Raw genomic sequence first — 13,176 nt, forward strand, 5'->3', positions numbered from 1 at the left:
GCAAGTTATGTAACAATGTGATTAAAAATTATCATGTGGGGGCTGGCCCTGTGGCCAAGTGGTTAAGATTGTGTGCTCTGCTTCGGCGGCCCAGGGTTTCGCTGGTTTGGATCCTGGGCGCAGACATGGCACCACTCATCAGGCCATGCTGAGGCGGTGTCCCACATAGGACAACTAGAAGGACCCGCAACTAAAAATATACAACTATGTAATGGGGGGCTTTGGGGAGAAAAAGGGAAAATAAAACCTTTAAAAAAAATTATCATGTGAAAACTATCATTATGCTGACAGAGAAATTTTATGTGGTCTTCTCAAGCTTAAATGTACATGCAAATAATTTAAAACAATGTGTTAAAATGTACCTTCTGACTCAGTAGGTCTAGATTGCAGTCTGAGATTCAAAAAGTTGCATTTCTAACAAGTTCTAGTAATGCTGACGCTTATAGACCACAGAACACACTGAGTAGCAACGGAAAATTTTAGGAAATTCCTGACACTATATTTTAACTATCTTTTGTAAATATTTTCCTTTTATAGGTCACGCTAACCTCCTAAATATTAATCTAAATTAGTATCTGTGCTGGACACAAGCTGGAGTGACTACCCAACTCACACTGATCCTTTCAGGGGCTTTAGTACTAAAATCATTTCCTATCCACCTTCACCTCGTCACAGGATAATGATCCAATTAGAGACATTTGATCCATGAAGATAATAAGATTCTTTTTGGACGATTATTAAAGCTTAGTCACTTTAATGGCAGCCACTTAAAAAGTCTCAGCCTCCCGATACTGAGGTCCTTGGAGCTGCCTTTCTGAAGCTTCATTGAGCAACTCATATTTTAATCCATGAGTAAACGTCAATACCCTTCAAAAAAATCTTCTTAATTTAAGTTAGTCAAAGTTGACTTGTGTTGCTTGCAACCCAATGAACCTCAATAACACAACTTATCAGAGTGAGAATCAAAACGTAATTATTATAAACAGTTCCTCTAATGAACACCACAAAAAAGAATAAGTGCTGCTGTGCTGTCCAATACCGGAGTCACTAGCCACATGTGACTATTTAAATAAGTTAAAATTTAGTTTTAGAACTAAAGAAAATTTAAAATTTAGTTCCACTGTCTCACTAGCCACATTTTAAGTGTCCTATACCACATGTAGCTAATAGCTGTCAGATTAGATTTATAGTGCAGATAAAGGACATTTCCATCACTGCAGAAAGCTCTATGGGAAAGCATCATCTAGAGGCTCTGCATCAGATAAATTAATTGGGGTCTGTGGGGGTAGCAAAGTCTGGAAAAAGATTACTCAAGCATGGTAAGAAATTCCTCTGTTGGCCATTGTACCAAGAACAAATTTATAAACTATATCTCTAGGTTCTAATTTGTTTTCAGAAGAAAACTATTCACAAAGTGCCCATTCCTCTAGGAATGCTAGCATATTATTGACCCTATTTCTATGACTCTGGTCAATATGCTGATCCAATCCTTACAGTCATTAGTAAACCATAAAGAGCTATTATTTGGGAAAACAAATTTTCATTAACATGATAAAAATTAGGTCTAAAACAGGAATTATAAATGAAGAAAAGAGAAAAGGCATTAAAGTATTGATAACAAATACTAATTAATTCATTATGCATATTCATATTAAGTAAAATATCCATTATTAACTAAAATATGCTAAAATGAGGCCATTCTCAAAGATATTAAAATAAATCAGCCTCATAGATTCACTGCAGACTAATGGGGAGGGGCTCAAAGGCCATTCATCCTTTCATTGATTGGGCAATTATGTCTTTCATAGACAATACAAGATATCTTAGTACGTTATTTTATTTAAATCTAAAGTCATATGTCATAATATATTTCTACATTACCCACACAGGAAAAGTAAAATATTATGATGGTTATGTTAGAGACTAAATACTTACCATACCATCCTCCTAAAAGGCATGCACTCATTAAAGTGTAACATCAACTTTATTAAAGAGGAAGCTGGGCTACATGCATTCATATATTAATACATGCATGATCACATAAAAATATGCATATACCCACAAATCTAGATTTGGACACTTCTTATTTAAATCTTTAGCCTTGTGCTTCCCAGTCACTCTGTTTTCTCCCTATAAAAGAAGCTGTAAGCATGAATATAGCCACTCTTTTTGTTTTTTCTTATTTTCAAACTATACTGAATCTAAGAAGCAATAATTAATTCTTAATATTATTAATTAATAATAAATCCCCTTATTAACAAAATAACCAAGTCATAGTCTATACCCACGTATAAACATGTCATTGTAAGAAAATCGCAATATTCTGAAGTAAACTTAAAGTGACAACACTTATAGGCTGATGAAAGCAACTCTTTTTCTGCATGACATTTTAAATGCAACACAATACTTTTAATCTGAGTGTTATGATGAAAATGTATTGATCATTTAACAGATTTTTAAATAAATAGACCATTTAATATCCATGCCAAAAAGTGGATACTACTTAGAACATGAAAAATTCTGACATTGAAATTGAAATATTTAGCTTTTAGAATAAGGCAGGAAAGTTTTTAGAATATAGATGATGAATTAATTGGTTGATAAGAGCAGTATGCTAATAAGACTTTGGTTCATTTGGTACATCAGTTAATTTCAGTCTTTTTCACAACTCTTAAATCTTAAGACTGTGTATTTGTTTGTCTGTCTGTGTTTGTGTGTGTATTGTAATATGTGTGTGTAAGAAAGAGAGAGGCAGAGAGGGAAAGAAAAAGAGAGACACTGAATTAATGTAAATGGTCCCTATATCAGGAAGAACCACTATGAGTACATGTGCTACTGACATTGAATCAATAGTATTATTTATTTGAAAATGACTTTAACCACACTGCTTGTTAATTAAGTTACAACATCCTCTAAATCTGGAGTCTATTATGGTCTTCATTATATCATATGCAATTCTATAATTGATGAAATAATTTTGGTGGGTCTTCCCAGCAGATTTACCAGTACTGGTTCCAGGAATTAAACCAACCTATTCAACTGAGTGTGGTTCAATTCTATGTAATTAGCCTGTGCTCTCCTAACTCAAAAAACAACACTCACTAAACTGCAATATATCTTATTACTTTATATAACAAAAGTATCATACATCTAAGCGGGTACAGCAGCTGTGGTGAAACAACATACACTCTTCCCTTTTAGAGAACATTAGAAAACTAAATTTGACAGGTCAATCAAATCCATGGGGAAAGCTCAGATAGAACTGTAAAACAACATGAATAGTGCTCCTCTGCAGAATTATGATCCTGTTAAAGGAAATTTCTCTCTAGAACTACCATCAATGACTCCTACACTTGTTCACATTAGAACACCCATATTATGTGACAAACGGTGAGTATATCTGTTTCAAGTATGCAGTGTCATATTAGGACTCTGATGCTTTGCCGTTACCAGGTGTTCCATTTCTCTCCTCAAAGGTAAAACACATATATCAAGATGCCACCATAAGTATTTCACGTGTATACTACTTTGCACTTTCCTAATAAAATTATTTATCACTGACTCTGTATAGGTTTTATTTAACAGCAATACAAATTTTATTTCATACTGATGTTAATATTAAGAAGGAAATATTATTTTGCTATACTATCATTACTGCTGATTACAGTGTTTGCAAATATCCAAGGCAAGTCAGTGCAAGGAGGATACTTTCAAAGGATTTCTACTGCACCAAAATGTTGAGTTTTGTTAATGTAAATTTTTAATTTTTTGATGTAAATTAACATGTGAATGTAAATTTAAATGTTTTAAGAGAACACTTCAGTTCAGCCCATATAAACATGTTGATTTATAGTCGGTGAGCTATAGAACAAGATGAGGCTTTAGAGAGAAGAGGCTTGCAGGGTGGAAGTACATGATTAAGGAGAGAAGTAGAAAACTAAGAAATTTAAATTACAATTACATGAATTTTTAATCTTAAAATCAATGTTCCTGTAATAAACAACTGCTTTTCTACTGGGAGGCAGAGGAAAACGGAGGAGGAAAAATGTTTACCAGATTTGGGGTGTTCCAAATAAGGAGGAAAAGATAGTACTCCTTTTCTTTGCCTCTGTAGTACAGGCACCATCTATGAGTATAGCACAATAGTCAGACCATGTGGTCCACTTTAATGAGTGTCCTCCTGAGTGGCCACTAATTAGCATGCTATTATATAATAGGTCTTTTGTTTATTGAGGTTACAATGATTTAGAACATTATGTAAATTTCAGGTGTACATCATTATATTCCGACTTCTGTATAGACTGCATCATGTCTGCCACCCAAAGTCTAGTTTCCATTTGTCATCATACATATATGCCCCTTTACCCCTTTTGTCCTCCTTCCTACCTCCTTACCCGCCCATGACCACCAATCTGTTCTTTGTATCTATGTGTGTGTTTGTTTTTTTATCTTCCACATACGAGTGAAGTCATACAGTATTTGTCTTTCTCCATCTGACTTATTTCACTTAGCATAACACCCTCAAGGTCCTTATTATCATTCCATAGGTTATAATTGGTTCATTACTTCCTTTGTTTTTTAGGTATACTTCATGAGTCTTATAAAGAAGTTCAAATGCTTACAAGAACTCAATGTAGTAAAAAATTTATTTTGGGGGGAGGCAAAATTGATAATGGTGGAGAGGGAGTAGACAACAAATGAGCCAACACAAATGGGGATAATTAATAATAATGAAAGACTAAATAATGATGAGTGGAGCTGGTTGGTCAGTTTCCTGTATCTCAGGCTTTAGCACCATTTAACTGGATAAAGTATTATATGGTTCAAATGATAGTAAAGTATTTTCCCTTCTTTGATATTCATTTACTCATTCAACAACTACTTATTGTTCACCTATGAAATTTCTGGCAATGTGGTCTGGGATAAAATTACTTTCATATTTCCTGATGAAATATGAACAGGAAAGATGAACATGAATTTTAGGTCCCTTGCCTTTTGCACTTATACAAGATAGTTACCTTCTGACTTAAACCTGTAAAAAAATTTTAAAAGGTGAATGAAACACTGTAACAAAATGAGAACATCCACATAACTTAGAAATACATGAATAAATTTTGAATTCAAACATTTTAATTTAGAAAACAGGCAGAGAAGTATTCTCACAGGCTATATTTTCACTTTGGAAAAATACATGGTGTGCCTGTTTGCCACACCTGAGAGATGTCTAGGCTACTTGTATATCTTGTTAACAATTTCATAGGTCTACAACCACCAATATGATCAAAGATTCCTTCCTGAGGTAATCTGTCAAAATGAAATTAATTTTTATTATTACGTGAAAAAAATATCAATTGGGAGAATAGTTGAAAGTATTGTAATTTCTCATCTAGGTACTATGTGAGGTTCCAGTATAGAAAACAGGTCAGTGGAACTTTAGAATGATTTGTGACAAGAGGAAAAAGTCATCTTCACTGTAAAAATTATATAATTAAGTATGCAGTCAATTATTATAAACCGTATCATCTCTTGGTACCTGAGTCTTTAATATTTAAAAAGAAATCCTTCAGTATTTTTGTTGTTGTTGTTATTAAGACTATATTTAAGCTACCTGTTTTCATATACTATAGACAAAAACACTGAGGTTCAATAATATGTATAACAATGTTCAAAATTATTTGTAGATAATCTGCATAATATCAGCATAAAACAGTTTACAAGTAATACTTCAGGGCCTATTTACACAAAAGGCATGGTCAGTATATTTCTACTTTTTAAAAACTGGATTCTTTTCTTCAAAATCAGTAGAATTCTGTACCTTCTTAAGAGTAAACCACTTAGGCAGCCACCCAGAGAACACAGACACTATAAAAGAAAAAGAGATAAGTATAACACATTTTCTCTAAAAAGAAAAATAAGCTGTATCTGGAAATATAAAACTGACACTATGAATTTTATAAAAAATATAAGAAAGATGTCAACCTTTTAAGTAATATAACTAAGACAACACAAAACAAACTTTGAAGACTTGGAATAAGAATTAGAAAAATTTACAAAATCAACAGAGGATATAAGCATTGAGACACAACAGAATATCTACCATATTTGGAAATCATAAGAAATGAACCTAGACTTGATTAAAAAGAAGGTGATGTCCTTACATACACAGGGCAACTTTTATGGCAATTTCTTAGTGAAAAAGGAATATGGAAACCTACTGTCTGTTGCATGTAATTATATTCCCAGTTGATTGCACAGTAAAGTTTATATAGTTCTCATTCCATGGTGAGTTCAGTGATTCTAAACATAAAGTCTTCTTAGAATCCCAATAAAAGAATTCTCCCAGACATATTTGCAACAATGACCTCTATGTAATTACTCTAGCCAAGTTCTGGTGCTAAGAGTAGGAAAAACAGAATACGTAGTACCTTCTCACAAATAATTGTTTTAACAGGCTTATTTTTGTTTGGGTGTTCTGCTTATTATATATGCATGTCTGATCTCTTGTGAAACTAAAGCCTTACAGGAATGTCAAGATTAGAAGTGAGGCTCTGTAATTTTCCAGCAGTCATCAGGTACTAGATTCAAGCAGCAGATTGTGTCTTTCAATTGGTTTACGTAAGCAGTGCCAAAGCCTGTTCAAATGTTCCCTGTGTGTTGCTTACTGTTGTATTTGTGACTCAAAGTATTGCTGCCAAGTATTCTATGAGCTCTCCAAAATACTTCAATGAAAAGAGGCTAGCAAATGTCATAGGACTGATTACATTGAGGAAAAAGTTCAAGTAAATCTACAAAAGCAAGAGTGGGGGGAAGCACTTCCAGGTAGATCATTAATTCTTAAAAATAAGGATAATAAAAGTAAGGCACTGATGATCTACTAAAATTTAACATTAGCTGGGAAACAATGATTAAGCAGTAAAAACATATGAAACTGTGATTGGAAGGTGGTGAGTACATCCCAAGCAGAAAGCAGAGCAGAAATGAAACCACAGCAGCAGGAAGAACAAGACAGGAAAGGCAGAAGAGCAAGGACTCTGCAGAGTCCTGGCAGTGTTTGCACTTGGATTCCCTTGCAGAAGGTATCAGTTATCCTGTTAAACAGCCATTCTAGCAAACACTCAAACCCACATGCCCTGGGTCAGACGCTGAGGGGTTAAAAGCTGCAACAAATGTGACCCAAAAAAAGGGCACACTTGTGTGGAATTAATCAGCCAGCTCTGCAGGACACAACCCTCCTTTCTTTTTTCTACTATCTGACAACATTCTCTAACTCCTTCTCCAGATTAAAGTGCAAATGGCATGTTGCTATTATCATCTGATAGCAGCTCTTTAAAGCTACTGTCAATTGTGCTTCTTGGTTTGTAGGATTCAATCTGTATCTATCATCTGTTTCAAAATTCTGGGTATCCACATACGCCTATTTTCTCAGTCTCTAACAAGATCTTAAAAATAAATCAGAAAACAACTAATAGTAAATGTGAAAGAATTTAAGATATAAAATATACAATGATTTTCATGACACTTACTATATGTATTGAATTTAAAAGCTTCATCCAAATTATTTATGATTGGATCAGACCAGATGTATAGGAGAAAAATGCATCTATTCAAATACAGAGTCAAGGCATCAATTCCTGCTTATTACTCACCCTCATTACTTTAATTTACTTTTCATGAATGTAATTTATTTCAACTTTATAGTGTGCAATACTAACATTTATTTCAAAGCCAACATATCATTCTTCTATTTTATGGAATGACAAATAAAAATGGCAAGTGATAGGATATATTGGAGTATATGAGGAAGCCATTTTGTGTAAACCTAATTCGGCCTGACCTTGTGTTTCCAAAAGGGGCTGACCAAGGCTGTTGAGCATGCATTGTATATCTGCTTTAGATATTCCCTATGGCAAGAACAAAGGCCCTTGAGATAAAGGTGAAACTTCCCTCCCCCTCCCAACGTTGGCATCTCCTTAAGGACTAAGCATCTTTCCTTAGGCTAGAAACTGATTGCTGCGCTCACCTATGACTGCCCAGCTCGAGACAATAGACTTGCCTCCTGCTATGCCCACCAAGATAGCAGACCCACTACCTGCTGTGTCCATCAAGCGCTGTGCTGACAGGGCAATCTTGTGACTATTGTGGGAGGGACATTTCAATCATATGTAAAACGTTCTGTTTGGGGGTATATAACCACTCTGTATACCTCACTTCTTTGGTGCCCTTTCTTCCTTCGGGAAGAAAGGCCCCGGGCCATGGTCCTCAGATTTCAGCTCAGAATAAACTCACCCAAATTTTCATTTATAGATTGGTTATGGATTATTTTCGTTGACAGGAGCAGCATTGTGGAGATATTGCAATGAATGAGAAAGATACACAGACACAAGAATGGACTTTAAAGTTCAAGTAGATACTAAAGGTCAGAAGAGGCAATAAGTTCAAAATCCATGAAAACAGTTTGGGCAACAGAGATAAGAAAACAAAGCAAAGCCTGGTCAACACAGGCCAGACAAAGGCAAACCTTTTATGCAATAGGAAGTTAGAGCCCAACTCTGAATATTAAAGGGAATTATAGAATACCAACAACAAATAGGGCCCCAAACTAATGAATTGGATTTATGACCTTATTGTTTTAGAGAAAAAAGTATGAAGTAGTGAGCCTCAGTAATGAAAAGCCAAGACAAATAGGAACCTTCAGTCTGAAAGACGATGTCATGTGAAAAGAAAAGTTCACCCAATACTTTTTATTAAGTATGAATTTTTTATTTTTTATTGAAGTATAATTTACGTATAATAAAATGAAGATCTTAACTGTTCAGTTCAATGAGTTTGGGCAGTTGCATGCAACCCTTTAACTATCATCAAAAATAAGATAAAGAACATTTATATAACCCCAGAAAGTTCCTTCATGCCTCTTTTCCTGTCCATTTCTACCTCTACTTGAGGCAACCACTTTCTAATTTCTGTACCCATACATTAGTTTTGCCTTTCCTTGGAATTCATGTAAATGGAATCACACTGTATGCATTATTTTTGTATCTAGATTCTTTTGTACTACAAAATATCCTTGAGATTCATCCATGTTGCTTGTATCAGCAGTTTGCTCCTTTTTATTGCTGAGTAGTATTCTGTTATATGAATGTACAAATTTACATCATTTGGTTTACCCTGTTGATGGATATTTGTCGAGTTTTTTCTTCAAGTTTTGGTCTAGTAAAAATAAAGCGCCATGAATATTCCTGTACAATTCTTTTTGTAGGCATATGTTTGATGTCCACGTAGGTAGCCAGGTCATAGGACAGATGTGGGTTTAACTTTATAAGAAACTGCCATGTAGTTCACCAAAGAATTTATTTTCACATTCCCTCTACCAACTTAAGAGCACTTTAGTTGCTCCACATGCTCATCAACAGAGTTCCTACATATCCCAGTTTCCACAATATTAACAGCTTACATTAGTATGGTAACTTTGTTCCAAGGAACAAACCAATATTGACACATTTGGTATTGTGAAGTTTTTTATTTTGCTTTTGGTTTTCATTTTAGCCCTTCCAGTGGATGGGAATGGTGTATCGTTGTATTTTTAATTTATATTTTCTAATAACTAATGATGTTCATTCCTTTTCATTTTCTAATCGTCTATTCCTATATATTCTTTTGCAGGTGTCTGCCATGTCTTCCGTATATTTTTTAATTGGATTGTTTCTCTTTTCACTGTTGATCTGTAAAAGTTTCTACATATTCTGAACATGTCTTTTATCAGATAGCTGCATTATATTTTCCCAGTCTGTAACTTGCCTATTTATGGTGTGTTTGATAAGCAGAAATTCTTAATTTTGATAAAGACCAACCGATACATTAATATTTTCCTTTTGTAGTTAGTATTTTTTGAGTCCTGTTTAATGAATCTTTTCCTACCCTAAGTTAGTAAGAAGACAGTTCAGAGTATTCCCATGTACCCTATACCCAGTTTCCCCAGTTATTAACAGACTACATAAGCATGGTGCATTTGTTACAATTAATGAACCGGTATTGATACATTGTCCATACTTTATTCTGATTCCCTTAGTGTTTACCTGAGGTACTTTTTCTGCTTCAGCATCTGATCTAGGATGCAACATTACATTTAGTTGTCTTGTCTCCTTAGGGCCCCCTTAGCTGTGAGTTTCAGATTTCCACAGTTTTCGAAGACTTTCACAGTTTTGAGGAGCACCAGTCAGGTATTTTGTAAAATAAGTGCTTAAAAAGATATTAAACATCAACAACCATTAGGGAAATGCAAATTAAAACCATAAGAAACTACTACTCACCTATTACGATGGGTAAAATTAAAAAGAATAACCATACCAAGTATTACCAAAAGTGAGGATCAACAGAAACTCCAAACACTGCTAGTGGGAATGTAAAATGATACAGCCACTTTGGAAAATAGTTTAGCAGTTTCTTAAAACTTTAAACATATACTTAGCATAGCCATTCTATTCCTAGGAATATACTCCAAAGATGCAAACAACATTTCTTGGAAAGACTTGTACATGAATGTTCACAGCAATTTTGCCTGTAACAGCCAGAAAGTTGAAATTTTAACCCAAATATTCATCAACAGTTGAACTGACAAAGAAATTGTGGCATATCTTTATAAGGGAATAGTCCTCAGCAATAATAAGGGATGGAGTATCAGTACTTGCAACAAGTTGGATGAATCTCAAAATAAGTAGATTGAATGACAAAATCCAGACAAAGAAGAGTACATAATGTTTCAGTCCACTAAGGTAAAATTCTAGAAGATGCAAGCTAATATACAATGACAGAAAGTATAATAGTGGAGGAGTAGCAAGAGTGGGGTTACAAAGGGACACGAGGCAATTTTTCTGAGTTCATTATTTTGATTATGGTTATGGTTTTCCAAGTATATTATGTTCAAACTTCTCAAATTGTACACTTTAAACATGTAAAGTTAATGGTATGCCAATTATATTCCAATAAAACGTCAAAGAAATAAAAAAAAAAAACCTCCTATACATTCCTCACCCTCTCAAGGGAATATGCACCAATCTTTTAGCCCCAGTTAGAAAGCATTCTTCTATGCATACTTCTATCATTTGTATACCTTATCATATTTCATTGTTTTTGTTGATTTATCTATCTACCTCACATTTTAAGCAATATGAAGAAATAAATATTTTTAAGATTGACTTTCTTTTTTTTTTTTTGCTTTTTTTTTTTCACTTTTTCTCCCCAAATCCCCCCAGTACATATTTGTAGATTTTAGTTGTGGGTCCTTCTAGGTGTGGCCTGTGGGACGCCACCTCAACATGGTCTGATGAGCAGTGCCATGTCCACGCCCAGGATCCAAACTGTCGAAACCCTGGGCCACCGAAGTGGGAGCTGGAGAACTTAACCACTCGGCGACAGGGTCAGCCCCCTAAGATTGATTTTCTAGTAGCTATGTTAGAAAAACTAAAAAGAAATGGGTGAAATTAATTTTAATAACTCAATATGTCCAAAGTGTTATTATTTCAACATATAATCAAGATAAAAAATTAGAGATAGTTTTGTTTTTATATGAAGTCAAAAATTTGCACAATCTAATTCAGAGTGGCCACATTTCAAGTGCTCAACAGCCACGTGTGACTAGGATATGTTCTTTTAGACAACACTGCCCTACAATAACACAAAACACCAATAGAGTTCCTAGGATTTTTTGATTGCATATAGTTAAAAAGTTTTAGCTTAAGGGAAAAAAGAGTACCATTTACTTCTCATCTTAATGCCTACTGAGATTTTTGTGCTAACTCAAAACTTTAATTTTCATTACACTTGTTTTTTCCACTCAGTTATCTTCAGTTTCTCATCTACTTCCAATTCCTATCTCAGATTGAATATGTAATGAGAAAGAACAGATTTATTTAATTACAGGCTCTAACTAGATTTTTAAAAACATTACTTTGAGCTTGGGGGACACTAGGTGTGGAAGCGATGAGCTCTCTCTATATAGGTGCTCCCTTAAGACTTAAACTGTAAAATTTCAATTAGTTTGATGTTTATTAATTTGCTCAGAGTTTAAATTTCTTGTATTATATTTAGAAGATCACTTATATGATTAGGGCACTAGAATTTTTTAAATGACATTCCATAAAAGACTGACTCTAGTTAGACACTTTCCCACCCCTCCTCACCGTGGTGGCCACTGAGGCAACTTTGAAGAACCCCTAAAGCCAGAATCAAAGGTGTCCAAGCTATGCCCCATTTCATAAATAAAAATTAAAACTCACTCCTTTAAATGTTAAACTGCAATTTAAACAATGATAATACTTCTTTAACAGAGGAAATAGAAAAACTATAAGAAGGGAATGAATCTGTTCAGGGTTTTCTGAAAAGAAATGTGGAGTCACCTAATATTCATATACCACAATTGAACCCTGCCTGTGTATCTCTAATTCATAATTATTCTTTCCCAAAGCCATTTTTGAAAAAGAGGAGAAATAATGGCTAGCAAATATAACACCATTGTTGTAATGACTGAGGCCTAAATACAGCCATTTTTATCTAATTGGGTCTTATAATCCATTTTCCTGCCACATTAATCCTTAGCTACTTTACAGCCAGGGCTTTTAATCTGGTGTTCGTGGACAGACTTCAAGGAAATCTGTGAACCCTTTGAAAATGTATACAAAATATTGTTTTATGTCTCCTTTTTTTCCACTTGAGACGGAGGTTCCCAGGATTCTGATTTGCTTTAGCCAAGCTACTTATTTTGAAATTTCAGACAATGGTGGTGGAGAATGACCACCTTTCCCCCCATCTTTGGAAGACATGAGCTAAATAAGAGGGGTTGAAACAATTGAATCAATGTCCCATTGGAAGACATGGGCTTTAAAAAGGGACTTAGAAGATGATTTAATCAATGTCCCTTTTTTTTTGGACATTTAAGTTAAATGAACACACTTTGTACATAAATCTTTTTAGCGTTCTCATTAGGTTTAGGATAAATTCCAAAGAGTGGGATTGCTGGGCTAAAGGATGTGAAAATTTAAATTTTTAATACTCTTGATACATATTGCCTAACTGCCAGAAAATTTATGAGTTTATATCTTAGCCAAATTGTGTGAAAAGGCTCATTATCTCACACGTGGATATAATAATTTTAAATATTAAATTGCATATTATTTTGGCTTG

Source organism: Equus quagga, chromosome 8, assembly GCF_021613505.1.
Source record: "Equus quagga isolate Etosha38 chromosome 8, UCLA_HA_Equagga_1.0, whole genome shotgun sequence".
NCBI lineage: Eukaryota > Metazoa > Chordata > Mammalia > Perissodactyla > Equidae > Equus > Equus quagga.